This window comes from Vulpes vulpes, chromosome 7 (genome assembly GCF_048418805.1).
Source record: "Vulpes vulpes isolate BD-2025 chromosome 7, VulVul3, whole genome shotgun sequence".
In the NCBI taxonomy this organism is placed as follows: Eukaryota; Metazoa; Chordata; class Mammalia; order Carnivora; family Canidae; genus Vulpes; species Vulpes vulpes.
This window is the reverse complement of record NC_132786.1, coordinates 22,221,627-22,237,883: the sequence shown is the minus strand read 5'-3', so window position 1 is coordinate 22,237,883 and position 16,257 is coordinate 22,221,627. Positions and strand designations below refer to the sequence as shown.

The window sequence follows — 16,257 nt, the reverse complement described above, 5'->3', positions numbered from 1 at the left end:
TTCCCACTCCTTCCCTCTCTCTGTCTCAACTCCAGCTTAAAAAGTCTCTCAGGGGGCACCTGGGGGGCTCAGGTGGTTGAGCATCTGCCTTCAGCTCAGGTCATGATCTTAGGGTCCTGGGATCAAACCCTGCATCAGGCTCCCTGCTCAGTAGGGAGTCTGCTTCTCCCTCTGTTCCTTCCCTCACTTGTGCTCTTTCTCTCTCTCAAATAAATAAAATCTTAAAAAAAAAAAAAAAGCCTCCCAGATACAGTTTGATTAGAAGGCATTCCCACTGGACAGGTTATCTTTATGTTTTTATTTTTAAACCCATAATAGCAGAGGCTGGACTTCAAGATCACAGAGGCCCTCACCCTCCCAGGCTTTATGCTTTGAAGAATAGCACCACCCGACTACAACGTAAGCTTCACAAGGGAGTGAGTTTGTCATCACATCTTCATCTCCAGTGCCTAGAACGGTGCCCAGCACAGAGTCAGCCCTTCACACAATCCTGAATGAGTGAATGAGGAGTGAATGAATGAATGAGGAGTGAACGAGGAGTGGGCTGCAACACTACTTCCTTGAAGACAGGGATACATTTTCTTTTATATCCTCTAAATGTAATATGGGCTAAACACTAGAAATACGACCAAAGTTCTTTAGAGATAACCACAGAGGGTTGACTTATGTTGGGCATTTGAAGAAAACTGGGTGTCAGGTGTACATTTCTAAATTTTGAAGTGACACTGCAGAAGACTTCCAGCCTGTTCCCCAGCATGCACTTCCAAGTTACTGTCAAGCAGACGCCAGGCCCCCTGTTTGCTCAGTAGCACTACTGGATGATAAGGACGGATGAGACCCTTTTGTTAAAGAGCCTCCCTCACAAAGCTTAAAAGAGTCAAAGATCATTACTGCCATGGGTTCAAGTGAGCTTGGCTTTCCTGCCAAGTCTCTCCATATGTGCACATTTCTCTCTGTGCTCAGAGAACACTGACTGCTGAGAATCACCCTCTGGTAAAAATGCTGAAAATTAGGGGATAAATATCTGATACCTGGTAATGGTATCTACTCATATAGCAAAAACCTTAAATCTCTGGGCTCCTATATCCCCCGTTTGGGTCAAGTTAATTGTATTGAGTGACTTCTTATAGTGTTAATGTTCATAACATCTTCATTCTACTTTTCAAAAATTAATTCATTTCTTCTGGACAGGAGATCTGCAGGCTCAGATCCTAAGAAAAGGGATTATACTTAGTGCATCTGAGAAGTCCAGTTATATCTGTATTTTTCCTGAAATAAATGAAGCATGCCAGTGTTTGTTCCAGAGAGAAGAAAGTCTTAAAACATATCATGGGTATATCATTAAAAATTAAGATATATAATATCTGTTAAATCTCTAAATCTTAAGAGATTCTTACTTATGAAAATTTAAGACTTTGTCCAGTAAATTGTCTGCTACAAATATGTGTGGTGGATTGGGTATTCCCAATTGTTGAATCATGGCAATATTCTCCAGCAGGTATTTATTCAATGTTCATTAACAAGCTCCTGCTAAAGGCAGCTCCACTGATCCCCTCTCTGCACTGTGGGCTCAATGATTTTTCTCTCCTCTTCCCCTTCATGCATCCAGGTATGTACACAGCTGTCTGTGCATATGACTCAGCATCCCAGCTAGATCCTGAGCTTATTAGAGGGAGCAGCCCTGCTTAAGCCTTCTGTTCCCCCTTTGTGCCCTACAAAGGACTGTGCATGAAGAAAATGATTCATAGAAACATATACATGCATCCCCTTCCAGCCCATACTGACACTTGGCTCTCATCACCCCAGAATCAGAACAAGGCAGGTCTCACCGCAGGTCTCTCTGCTGGAAAGAGTCACCTGCAGAGAACCCCCCACCCCCGTCTGACCCCATCTACACTGCAGGCTCATTTCCTAACAGGGTCTGAATGTTCCCAACTTAAGTGGAACCAACTCCCAAATCAGCTTCTAGAGGCACCACAACTCTTTCTCTATGCTTTTTTTCCTGCAGTGTTAACAGAATTCCCTACTTCCACCTTACGCCACCATACACTTGTATTTGACAACGTCCTAGTTATGTTCAAGTGTCCCTTTGGTTCAAATGACACCCCCATGGACTCTCCTTGAGCTCCCAAGGGAGGAAGCTGCTCTGTCTCAGCAAGGAGCTCCTGACCACTCATGGCATTTAAGCTCTCCCAGTGTCCTGTTAGTTGGCAAGTGCCTTATTTTTCCTTACATCACTTTTTCAATTACTGACCAAATAAATAAGTAAATGAATGAATAATGAATGAGTGAAATCAACTGATTTGGAGGAGATGGAATGGTAGAAAAAACACTGAATTGGGAATTCTGAGGCCTGACGGGCTGCCTCCATGGGCTGCACTCTTTCCATGTAAGTAATGTAGGAACTCTACCAGATGGTGCTCACAGTTCTTGGCTTCTCTCAGTTTACAATTCCTTAGAGAAGTCTAGCAGCTCCATAGAGGAAAGGACCCACAAAACTGGATGGGTTTTACAGATCCATGACATATCTTGCTCACACATGAAACAGCCCTTTGCTTGTACCTATATGCAGGGGCTTATTAGTCACATATGGCTCATGTGCAACACTAGAAGTGGGACTTCTTATCCTGAATTCTTTTATTTGTTAGAAATCATTAAATAAAATCTTTTTTTTTTTTTTTTTTTTTTTAAAAAAGGCATGCCTGGGTGGCTCAGTGGTTGAGCACCTGCCTTTGGCTCAGGGCGTGATCCTGGAGTCCCAGGATTGAGTCCCACACTGGACTCCATGCAGGGAGCCTGCTTCTCCCTCTGCCTGTGTCTCTGCCTCTCTCTCTCTCTCTCTCTCTGTGTGTCTCTCATGAATAAATAAATAAAATATTTTTTAAAAAAGATTTAAATATTAGAAATCATGACGTTGTTCAAGAAATACTAACAACAAGGAAAATTAGTGGACTACCCTAGGCATTTTTATCTCTTAAAACTGGTAAGATTACATATCACCAAATTGTGTTTTCATTATGTAAGAGGGCTCTCAATATACTATAACTATTTTAACTTCTCTAGGCAATTCAGAAGATAAAGGATGTCCATTTTAGAACAAAATAAATCTGAATATTTTCAGTTCTTTCTCTACATCTTAAAATGAAACTATGGGCCATCAAACTTCAACTGTTTTGTATCAAGTTAAATAAAACTTCCCCAGAGGCCTTCAATGGGTGCCCCACTCACAGAACCATGGAAAGCTCCAGGTCTATGCTTACACGTGACACCACAAGTATGGACTGAGAATTCATGTCAACATTTTGTCCTCTTGTAAAATGACTCTCATTCAGCCTACAATTCATTCACTAAAGTCACACTTGACCCAAAAGCACCACGGGGTCTTGGAAACATCCCTGAAGCTGAGCCTAGAGAACATCCGGGACCTCTCTTGGGCCTGGCTCCTGCAACACCCCTGAGGTCACTGTCCTACATACAAGGACTTCTCTGAAAGGTCACATATGGAACCCTGTGCTGACTTCTGGGCTGCTTCCGCTAACCTTGGCGACATAAAAAGCACCATTTTCTAAAGGAATCTCAGGTTAGCCTGCAGATCATGTACACCAGGCCTTGATGAAGAAGACAGATACGGAGGAAACTTCGTGGATTTTTAACTGGTAGTGCAAGGCCATTTCTGGGTGAGTCTTGAATGAGTCTCAATACCTAAGTGAGATTTTATGGCTTATCTTCAGAACAAAGCCTCAGATGCAGAAGGGAAAGAGAAAATGAGAACAGGATCTTCATCCTGCTTAAAGGACCACCCATAGGGAAGAGTCCACATTGTACATTTTGGAGACAGACAATCCAACAGCCACTTCTCTCCTGTGATACTAGCCATGTGACCCAGATGAAGCCTTTGGCCCATTTCCTCACATGTAAAATGGAAACACTCCTGGCCACAAAGCATTTCCATGACTGTTAATGTACAAATAACACCTGCTCTGGTGTCTAGGCAGAAGAGGAAACAGGTGGGAGGGGAGGGTGCCAACCAGGATGAGGACAGGAAGAGAGCAGGGTGGAGGCAAGAAGGAGAGGCCTCCTTTGGGTATCCCAGTCCACAGAGGATTTTCATTCCTTTAAAATGTCAGAAAAAAACCCAACACATACTGTAGGCACTTGTCCTTTCTTTGTTGTCATTAGGATCTTCTATGGCTACCTGATGTCTGCATTGACTTGTACTAAATCTCTTTCTGGAACAAAATGGTGTGAGTTCATATATTTTGTTCTATGCACTTGTTTAGTGAGCACTTTCTAGGCACTGCACTAGGGGTAGGAAACAGCCCTCGATATAATCAAGCAAATAAAAATAAGCTAATGCTTTATAAGTTAATCTTTACAATACACCTTATGTTCCACATGTAAGGTACAAACTATGCCCTATATGTCTTTATGATCCTACATCCTTATCTAACCAACCAGGGTTCCAGGTGAATGCTTAATAATATCTATGAAGTGAATAAGGATCTATTTACGTTGCTTTACATAGTGCAGTCCATGTGGAACTTAGCTCGTTTCAGGTGGTAACAGAATCCTTGAGCTAACGAGGTTGGAAAGAAATGACTTTAAGAGATAAGTTTCTATCCCAGAAGGAAAATTCTGGAAAGCCATGTTAGCAGGAGATTTGCTAAGGTCATGCCTGAGTCAGCAGGGAAAGGGAGCTTGCCAGATTCTGCTTGGGAGCCCAAGGTTACAACCCCCAGCTTCTGTCCAGGGCCTTCCCATGGAACTGTCCGGAAACGTGGAACCATCATGGCTGGTGGTGGTAGTTTAGAACCTGAGCTCTGAAAGGAAAACTAGTGAATGACCTCCCTTCCCAAGACGATTTGCTTTCTCCCATTTATCAAGCACACATTCAGGTGGATGGGAAGGAGGTAAAGCAAAGAGGTTTTCGTTCTTTTATACTCTGTCCAGTGATGGTTCAAAAAAGGGAGAGGCAGAGACTCTGGGTCAGTTTGAGGCTCTAGGGCAAAAGAAGGCCATGGGGGAGCAAAGGAGCAGATGGGACTGCCTGGGAGGAGAGGCAGAGTAGAGATCTCTTTTTAGCTGTCGGTATGCCTTGTCTTTTGGTGGGCACCTAGTGACTTCTTTGAGGGCTGCTGGTGGGACCTGGGCCATTAAGGAGGAAGGCTTCCCACAGCTTCCAGCAGAACTACAGGGAAATGCTAACGTGGCCTTTTTTTCTAATGCCCATCAGCTGGCAAATGAGCACACTAATTTTATTTGCAATCCATTTAACTTTACTTGTTTGGAGATGGTAACCCAAAATTAAGTTTTAAAAACCCAACAATTTGGCTTAAGGATGAACAATTGACTGAGGCATTTTAAACCTATTTGAAATGTGAGGAGTCACTGAGAAGGGAGCTGGCAAAGAAAACATACCAGGAAAGACTGGTGGTGTGTGGTGCACGTACTCCTTGGCCTCCTCAGCCGGAAAGGCGTTTTCTCAGCCTTGACCACAGACCCCGTCTCGGTCCCCTGCACACCATGTGAGTATTCACATGCAGGTCACAGGGGTTTGTGGACAGAGGTGGGTTTCACTTCTGAGGCAACTTAATGGGAGCAGATAAATAAAATGACTCCTGAGAAGCATTCCTGAACTCTGGCTACCCCGATACACCTTGTTGCCAGGCCTGAGAACCGGATAATGGGCAGCATCTGTCCATGAGAACTTCAGACTTAAAACTTACCCCCAAGCAGCTAGTGTGGGTTTAGTGTGAATCTACCAGCAAAGTGTTAGGACACAAAACCCAGAACTCCTTTAAGTTCTTGTTAAAAAGTTATCCAGCAACACTATTCTTTTCAGATTTGTCTGCTTACTTCTTAGGCATTTGTCTTTAGTGCCTCACAGCTGTGTTAAGAAAAGTATTTGGTGCCCAGAGGTGTGTGCGATGGGGCTGAGACTCATCCTTTATGCCCTGGCCTTTCTGCCATGACCTAAGCTCAAGGTGCCAGGCCTGCAGGAAACCAGCAGCAAGGGGTTGAGCTGCGTGCATCAGACAGAGCTGTGGGCCCTGCTATGGGGCTGGGCTAGTCCTGACAGGAGCAAGAGGGGATTAAACCACCCAGGGGACGTGCCTTGTCCTCCACTGACACTTCCAGACTCCCAGAGCACATACTAAGGCTCTTCATTTCATAAAATATCAACTTCCCACTGAATATTGGGCAAGTTTTTGAAATCCCCAGAAGGCAATTTTTGAGAAGTTCAGACAAAACTCAGAGAGACTCAATCTGCCACTCGTTAGCTGTGTGCCCTAGGGCAAATAAGTTAACCTCTCTGATCCTGTCCTTAGCTGTAAAACTGGTATTAATAGGCAGTATACAGCAATTTTTAAATTTCTGAGGTTTGCTCTGTTTCTGTTTTTGTGGGGATGGAAGCCCTGTCTAAGCATTTGGCCTGGGAGAAGTTAAAGAATTAACTCACTTGTTGGTTCCTTGCTTGGCAAAGGGTAGAGGTCCCAAAGATGTGTCTTTGGAAATAGTTCTTAACTTGGCTTTTTTGGTCTTTGCTGTGAAAGTGTAGAGAGCACCCAAGGCAGGAGCAGGGGAGCAGACTGCCAAGCACAGGAGACCACCCTGCAGAACGAAGCTGCATGCAGGGTCCTCACCTATCTTCTCTTTGTATGAGAGCCCACAATAGAGAAGAGGGGGTGAGTAAGGGGCTTTGAGGCAGAGAGACAGCCTGTTCCAGGTCAGAAGCAGTAGAGGTGAGTTTGGCTCACATGTCAGGGACTTGGATCTGAAAGGCCAGAACCCACTTGGTAAAGCTCAGATGGTAACATGACCATTCCCATAAACTTCCCCCATTTCACTCCATAAGACAGCAGATGAGATTTAAGCAAGGATGAACTCCATATCCACCACTTGTCAACCACCAGATATTAGAAAGATCTATCCCAGTACCCAGGACAGCCTCCTAGAAGATACTCAGCTTGCAAAGAGAGCACAGGAGCCTGGTTATTCGACCTGCCCAGGCCCTGAAACATTTCCAAAATGAGCATGAGATGCACAGAAAGTTTGAAGGCAATGCTGATTCATTTCTAATCCTGCCTGGTTGGTGACAGGGGTGCCGTGGGCATGAACTCAAAGATCCTATAACTGAAGCAAGAGCAGCAAAGCAAGGTCACGTGGGTTTGGGAAGCCCTCCTCAGAAAGAAATAAAGGGAAGCCAATGGAAACCTCTCTGATTTTCTTGCCTTTTTTTTTTTTTTTGAAAGAGAACCTTTTATTACTTTTATGTACAGAAAATTCAACAGCGTCCATTCAGCCCAGCTTGGTGGCCAGTTCTTTAGCCTTTGCTTTTTCCAGCTTGGCGATGCGAGCCACTGACTTCGGACCCAGGACGTTGCCTCCCCAGTGGCGGCGGATCTCATCGTATCTATCATTGTAATTGGTCCTGATGGCTTCTACCAGCTTAGCCAGAGCTCCCTTGTCTTCCGAGTTAACCTGTGTGAAGGCGACAGTGGTGCAGGTCTTCCTGTGGACCAGACGCCCCAGCCTGGCCTTCCCCTTGATAATGCAGTAAGGAACCCCCATCTTACGACACAGGGCAGGCAGGAAGACAACCAGCTCAATGGGATCCACATCATGGGCTATCACTACCAGCTACCGCCTTCAGAAGAGGCTGAGGTGCAACTTGTTTCTAGTCCTTCTCCTTCTGGGGGTGCATCATGGCTCTCCTCCCTCACCACCCTCACCCTTTGCAAAAGCCTGTCATCAAGCAGCGTTGGTTTCATGCATCTGGGGGAACAGACTACTGGTTGTGTCCACACAAGGAACAGAGAGCATGTAGATGACAGACAACTGTGACCTGGGGTCAGAGTGGGGCACCCCGAGAGGGTGGGCTAGTCAACCCGGGAAGAGATCAGGAAGTGTAACACAAAACATGGAAAGGCTCTGTCCACCGACATGGTTTCGTGCTTATGCTTCTGGTGACCCCACATGCCTGAAAGATTTGCAGGTATGTGGGCCACATGGACACATGGACACCCGCATCCTTTCTCAGGTGGCTCTGGGCGATCAACTGAAGTGGGATCTGTAAAGAACTTGCACTGTGTTGGGTACATTTTGCCTATAGTCGGTAATTGGCAAGTATAGAAACTAAGGCTGGGTGATCAAGTCTAGTACCACCAGCTATCGCCAGCGTCTATTAGATACCCCAATTACAGCAGGAAAACAGGATCAAATGTGTATTTATCATTATAGTGGTTTGTGTAATTCCTTAACATGCTGAGACTTATGAGAAATAAACCTGGTTATCCTTCAATCAACCAGCAAGCCAGCCACTCTCAGAGCTTTTCCACGAATACTCCGTTTGCTCAATCACCCAGTCATTTGTTCGCTGTATTAATATTTATGGAGACTTCATCACAAGCCAGACACTCTGGTCCAGGAGAGAAATGGCACAGTCACTCTTATGCTCTCCTGGCCCTGAGAAGCTTCCGTCAAGGACAAGACCACAGAAGAAAACAAACACCTGAACGAAGAATGAGATACGCCACGAGTGTGGGATGGATGGGTCATAGGGGATTCGACTCAATCATGCAGGAGAGCAAGTGATTCATTTTTTATTAATTAAGAAGGTGATCAATGTTTGAAAAGATGTCAATGATAATTAATTAGCCTTGAGTAGGCTGACATGGTTAAGGACTTGGTGGGATAATTTAATTGAAACAATAAATGATAATGTCAGTGCTCGCATGAGGGTCAGCGCAGTCAAGGATGCGGAGTCTATAATTAATGGAACTTCCTGATTTGCTTTAAAAAGACAGCTCCAGAAAGAGTCTGTAGAGGACTCGCACCCCTGGGCTCAGTGGAGGCAGTAATTGAGACTTAGGGAGCTTTACAGGCTCTCTTAATTTGAACAAAAGTAAAAGAAAACAGGTCTTGTGAGTCCTGCTCTGTGGGCTGCCACGCCTGGGGAGGGGCTGTGGGGCAGCTGCCGCCCCCCTGCACCTTGATCCAGCCTTTGAAGAACACCTGCTCAAGTGTCACATGAGCCTCTAGCCATATCTTGCTCATCTGCACCACCGTGTAGGGAAAGAGGGGTGCCGAGTGTGGTGGGTTTCCTCAGGAAAAGTCTTTAAAAGCCTGAGAGCCCTGCCACAACCAAATCACATCCTGGAAAACGTTTGTCAACCATACTGCAGAGAAAAAAATAACATGAAAAATCTTACTTGCGATCCCTTTCTCAGGAAAACAAAACGTGTGTGTGTATATGTGTGTGTGTGTGTGTGTGTGTGTGTGTACATATGTAGTTACATATATAGTTCCTAGATCCTAAAGGTTAAAAAAAAAGCCTGTCCTCTTCTAACGCAAACACACAAAGTGGAGATGGATTTCACTCCTGGACAAGGGTTGGCACCAGGTTCCAGAAAGGTGGGGGCTGTATTTAAACTTCCCAGGGAGGCGGCATGGCCCTTGCTAAAGGTGAGGGGGTTACAAGATCCAGACGGCACCTCTCTCTGCTGGGAGGGCGGGTGGCCCAGCTGAGCCTTGCAGAGATGTGACTCCTGGTCACGCACTGGGTGGCAGGGGCAGTGGGGCCCAGGTCACAGAGGGGCCTGAAGAGCCTGGTGCAATCTTGGCTTCTACCGCCCCTGGCACTACATGCTGCATCCTCTCCACAGGTAACTCCAACAAACATTCAGAGGACCTTAAGTGGATCCTGGTTTCAGCTCAGATGCTGGGAATGCAGAAGATGCACTAAGAGTGAGACGGAACGACGCAGGCAGGCGGCTGCCCCAACGGCCGCAGGCGGAGTCGACGGGAGCAGACGCAAGGATGGGTTTTATTGCGTTAAAACAGTCTGAGACGTAACTGGCCTCCTAATACCAGACAACTGGGGTTCTCTTCTCCTGAGGAAAAGTGGACTCTTGAAAATCATGACAGAAGAGAGAAAAAATTGGTGGTTTACATGGTTTACACAAATATGTGCTATCATTATATCTCATCTATTTCTTATGGGCTTTTAATACGCTGTGGTGATGTTCTCGGATATGTATTTTACGTAATGACTTCAAATGGTGACATTACTGTCTTTACCTCCTCACCGAGATGTTAAACAACACCATTAGTCTTGGCAACTTGTCCTTTTTGGGCTTTTCCCTGAGGCTACTGCCGGCCAATTGGTGCGGGCTTCACCGATGGCCTCTCAGGGCCTTCCTCACGCTCCACAATTCCGTGACTTAATGGTTTTGATTGAAAAAAAAATGTGGCTTTCAAAAAGCAGCAGAAATACCCAGACCATTTTATACTTGAATTCCCCCTCTATCCAATCCTATGAGCTTTATAAAAAAAAATATCCATCTGTGTTTTCAGAATAACAAAAGAGAAGAGGAAAAAGCAAATATGGAAATCACGCTGCTCAGTGCCCTGTGCTCTATCTGCAATTTTACCTTCTAAAACATATACTTTTCTGGTATCAACCAGCCAGCTGATATTTCCCTACATTCAAAGGAAGCAATTTTCTCCAATTTTACAGTCTCTCTGGTACTGCATCCGAGAGACAGAGAGGGCTCTCTGCTCACAAGTGGCTGGATTAGTGGAAATGAGCGTAAACAAACACCGAGATCCTGAAGCCGGTCACTGTGGTCTCTCGGCACGTTCCTGCTGACGCTGACCGGCCACACGGAGAACAGAGCAGGCTGGGAGGCCCCTGCCTGGGGCCAGCAGACAAGTGGCCCGGGCCCTGCCAGCAGCCTCTGCCCATCAGCTCCCTGCATGCCTGTGCCGGGAAGATCTGGGCAGGGAACAGCAGGCTCCCTGAGGGGTGCAGGCGGCCCTGGCCTGCTCACAGTCACCTGCAACAGGTAGTCCAGACGGCCTTCAGAAGAGGCAGACCTGCTTACTGAGAGTATATGCAGCCTCGGACCACGTGTGCAGAGGTCACAACTCCACGGACACGGAGGAGACAGTTTCTGCTGTTTACGAGTACAGACAGCAGAAGCTGTTTATATCTAAATACCACATCCTCTTTCTGGCATTAATGTGAAACAGGATGAGTGACAGGGTATCTGCTGGCACGGGAAGTATGTGGCCACCCTGGGCAACCTCCCATGGATGCCTTGTCCACCTGCCGTCACACAACGGGTAGGCTGGCCCTCCTCACTCGCCTTCTCTGTGTCTTCCCTACTGTCCCACCACTGTGCTCTCCTCCTACCTCCTCTGGCCTTTGGTCCCCACTTTCTTCTCCCACCCCACCCCCCACCCAGAGACTTTAGCAGCCCCTCAATGATGCATACTTTCCACATCTCTCCAAGCAGCTCTGATCTCTTCACCTAGCTTCATGCCTGGTCCTCAATATATAAGAGCACTTCCACTTAGTTATCTAATGTCAACTTCTACTCTGAACTCATCATCTTTCTTTAAAAAAAAAAAAGATTTATTTATTTATTCATGAGAGACACACAGAAAGAAAGAGGCAAAGACACAGGCAGAGGGAGAAGCAGGCTCTGTGCAGGGAGCCCGACCTAGGACTCGGCCCCAGGGCTCCAGGATCACACCCTGGGCTGAAGGCGGTGCTAAACTGCTGAGCCACCCAGGCTGCCCCTGAACTCATCATCTAACCACAGAAACCAATTCCCTGTCAGTGCAATGTTTTAGCCGTTCCGGTTACCCAGGCTCTTTAACCTCCGAGTCATACCTGGCTGTACTTCTTGCCATCCCTCCACTTCTGCTTAGCTGCACATCACATCCTATCATCCCTCATTTATGATGGCTTTTTATATCTGTCAGTTCACTTCTGCTCACACACTAACCATCCAGCATCTGAAGATGGGCCAAATTAAGATACATTCAGGTAAGGAGACCCCATTCAGACATTACATTAAGATGATAATGGAAATACACATGTATCACATGGAAATAGCTCATGATCTATGTTATACACTCCCCCCTCCCTTAACACACTTAGTATGATCCCACATATGACATTACCTGAAAAGGGAAGAATAAAAATTTAACAGTGGGTATCTCTCGTCGGTGGAGTTACAGGTGAGTTGTAGCGTCTTCAGAAGTTGTGCTCAACTCTGTTTTCTAATTTACTACAATAAATATATAATACATTTACGAAAAAAATATTTGATATGACACTTAGGTCCATGCTGAATTTCACCATGTCATCCCAGTATTCTAAAATTGTTAGCCCTGGGACACCTGGATGGCTCAGCAGTTAAGTTCTGCTTTCGGCTCAGGGTGTGAGCCTGGAGTTCAGGGATCGAGTTCTGCATCGGGCTCCCTGCATACAGCCTGCTTCTCCCTCTGTGTCTCTGCCTCTGTGTGTGTGTGTGTGTGTGTGTGTGTGTGTGTGTGTGTGTGTCTCATGAATAAATAAATAAAATCTTAAAAAAAATATATGACCGTTATCCCTGACAGGTCAAAGCTGACCCCCCCGTTTTTCTAAATTCTATCCCATTCTCATTTGCCTACCCACCTTCCAAAAGCCTGCAGAATCTGGCCCCACTGTCTGCCCTGCTGTCACCCCCTGCCCTTCTGTTCTGGCCCAACATCGTTCATGGGTAATGCCAGACGACCTTTGCAGTTGCTGTTTTGTGCTGCCTGGAATGCTTCCCCCCTGAGAGCTTCTCTGCATGGTTCTCACATCCAAGTCTCTGTTTAAAATCGCTTCATCAGAAAAGACCATCCTATGTAAAATGGCATGTCCATATGTCTCCTTATCCTTAAAACTAGGTTGTTTAAGCATCAAATAAAGTATTGAAGACGTGTGACCAGGTGGCTGCATACTAGGCACTCGGCAAGGTCACAAACAGATGTGAATTCTACCCTTATGCAGTTTACATAGAGAAGGAAAGACACTCTATTGAGTAAATAATTATACTTGATGCATGTAAAAATGGTTACGTTCAGGATTCAAGGGAGCCTAAATGTAGAAGGCTAAGGCAGGATGGAAAAGCCTGCTGGTGGAGTGAGGGTGAGGGCAGGACAATTAGCAGGGTGGCATGGGGAGAGATGGGCCTGAGAGAGGAGGGGTGTGTGGGCAGAAGGAGCATCCTGGGTATGAACCACCCTGTGGGAGAAAGAACATGGACTCTTGTGGCAATCCAAAGAAGCTCACGTCAGCTCAGAGTAAAAGAAACCTGGAGAGATAGAGAGGCAGAGGAAAGACAGAAACATCTAAGTGGGAAGAAGTAGAGACCGATCACAGAGTCTGAGAAATGCAGGGCCCGGGGGCCAGGACTGTGTGCCTTGCCCTCAGAGCCGTGGGGAGCCAGCCTGAGACCTGTGATGGGAGCCTGGGGAGGGTGGTGCAGTGCCGGACGCCTGCAGCTGAGGCGTCCCTCAGACATCCCGGTGGATGTGCAAATCAGTCAGGGAGACACACACACACTACACTGTGATGCACTGCACAAGCTGGTAGCTCAGAAGACTGAGTGGGCTGCATACAGAATTGACACCCAGGGGCTCGAGTAGTAACCACAGTCCTGGGCGTGGAATATTTCCTCTAGGGGTGCACACAGTGAGAGGAAATGAGAAGGGTGAGGAAACCAGACATCTAGAAGTTGGAAACAGAAAAACGCCAGCCTAGTCATGTAAGTGAGCCTCCTCCTGGCACCAGGAGCCTTTATCCGAGGAGCCTCTGGAGAGCCCTGCTCCTGGTCCTGCCTGCCGCATACCTGTCTCTGGTCCTGATCCTTCCAAGTGGACTGATGTAGAATGTGCCTGTGGCATGGCAGCCACGAGCCTCAATGTCTGACTGGGTCTATATGGGTGCTGAGTATGTTAGGCGGGCTGGCAGAAGAGTTCCTGATGCATCAGATGTGAGGTACAAGAGACAGAGCAAAGGATGACTCCAAGCTTCTTAGCCTGTTCTGTCAGAAGAACGGACTTCCCGTGAACTGAACTGAAAGCAGCTGTAGATAGGACAGGGGTTATTTTCTGGTTTTTGTTTTTTTGTGAGTTGGGGGAACTGATCAAGAACTCAGATTTGGGGCTTTTAAGCTGAAGGCTGTGATGTCTGTGAGACAGTGAGAACTTCACGGGGGGTGTGGTGTGGAGATGTACATTTAGGAGGCATCAGTAGATGGAGGATACTTAAAGTCATGAAACTCAATGAAAACACTGAGGGAGGAAGTGCAAATATTCAAAGGGGAAGAGCAGAGGTTGAGCCCCTGGGCCCCACCACCAGGAAAGGTCAGGGAGAAGAGCAAGAAGCAGCACAAGAGCCTGAGAAGGAGCCACCCATGACACTGAAAGAAAGCCAAGAGAATAGGATGACCTACAGGTCAAGGGAAAAAGTCTACCCAGGTGGAGGGAGTAATCAGCCGACAGGTAAAGAAAGATGAGGTCTGAGAAATGACCATGGGAGCAACTACTTGGAGGTCAGTGGTGGCTGTACAGGGGAGTTTCAGTGAGTTCTGGGGTGAAAGCCTCACCCCCTCACATCACAGAATCTCAGTACAGCGCATCAAGGGACCCACAAGGCTGAGAAGTGCAATGTGTTTCTGGAAAAATTGGAAGGATTCCCTCCACTAAGCGAGTATATGGAGCAAATGCATTGTGGCCAGTCTGGGGAAGTGTGGGCCTCCTTCCTTGTAGGGGGTTCTCAGTGTGTGTGCTGGATGCTGTCCATCCTACTGATCCACAGACCTCAACTGGTTGCAACCAATATTTGAGAGCAGAGAATATGATGGCTGTTATACCAATCATTTTCAGAAAAGGTAGATTAAAACAAGTCTCTTGTATAAAAAAGTAGTGAGGAGAAATTTAACTGTAACCCAATAAATTTCATCCTAATAAATAAAGTGTATTAGGTTCTAGACTATTAACTCCAATATTAAACCCAAGATATACTTGTTAACTTTCGTGATTAATGTGCACTAAAAAATAATAAAAATTTAAAAATCAAGTCATTCTCCATGGGGATTTATACCACTTTCTTTATCGCTTAGGTATTCTGTTAGTTTCACAACATCGGAATAAGGGATGCTAGAATAAAGAATTTAAGGGATGGCAATAATTCTAGAATATTTACAACCTATAGTCTTGGATAAAACACACCATGTAGCTAGTGAGGTTGTGAAAGAAACCAGATATCCACCAGAAACCTGGGTTTTATCTAATGTAGCACAGTTTATTAAAACCAGAGATGTAGGTTCAAGTCTAAATTTTGCTACTTACCAACTGTAATACTGACCAAATCATTTAAACCCTAAGCCTCAGTTACCTCATCTGTAAAATGGGAATAAAGATGGTTGTGAGAATTAAATGACTTACATGCAAAGCACTTAGCCTAGAGCATAAGATATGGAACCCCCCAGTAGGTTATGCTGATGTGGTGATAAGAACTATGATGATGGTGATGATGTAATAATGATGATGATGTGATATGATGTGATCTGATGATGATGGTGATGATGTTGATGGTGGTGATGATGATGGTGATGATGATGGTGATGATGGTGATGGTAATGATGGTGATGATGATAGTTATGATAGTGATGATAGTGATGATGACAGTGATGATGGTGATGGTGGTGGTGATGATGGTGATGATAGTGGTGATGGTGATGATCATAGTGATTATGGTGATGATGATAGTGATGATGATGATAGTGATGATGATCATGACAATAGTGATGATGGTGATGATGACAGTGATGATAGTGATGATGATCATGATGATGATAGTGATGGTGGTGATGATGATGGTGATGATGATGAAGATGAAGAAAGGAGAGGCAGACAGAAGGGAAAGGAAGAAGAGGAGAGAAAGGAGACTCACTCAAGAGTTGTGGTGATGGTGGTAGTAGATGGTCCTGACAGAGGGGACTCCCAAGGCTACCAGTAAAAAACAGCTCCCTGTGCCCTGCTCTCTGCCTGCTGCATGGTGGGCACTTAGTAAACACTAAGTGAATGAAACAATGGTATGATAATCTCTAAAGTACACTCAGCTTCACATCATTCGATAATCCTATGACTGTGGTAATCTTTCCTTGGATCTTCACATTTAGATTTGTGATGTTAAAGAAATGAATAAATTATTTACGGTATTTGTGAAACATCAATTATAAAGGTTCAGTCGACCACTGCAACACTACTTCATCCATCCAATTTAGGAGCAGGGAGAAAGGGAATGACCAGGAAGAGGAGTGCAGGAAAGAACAGCAAGAGGACAGCAAAAAGGAGGATGGGGAGAAAAAGAATCATGTCCCCTTACCCTCTGGATGGTGCCTGGTCTTTGGAGAGACATGACCATCTGGC

The 16,257-nt window shown here is 45.7% G+C and overlaps 1 protein-coding gene across 4 annotated transcripts in view; it reads right to left on the bottom strand.

Moving 5' to 3' along the window:
• Positions 1–16,257, bottom strand: part of DPP6 (dipeptidyl peptidase like 6) — a 908,079-nt gene that overhangs the window by 307,543 nt on the left and 584,279 nt on the right. The gene's annotated exons all lie outside the window — the stretch shown is intronic.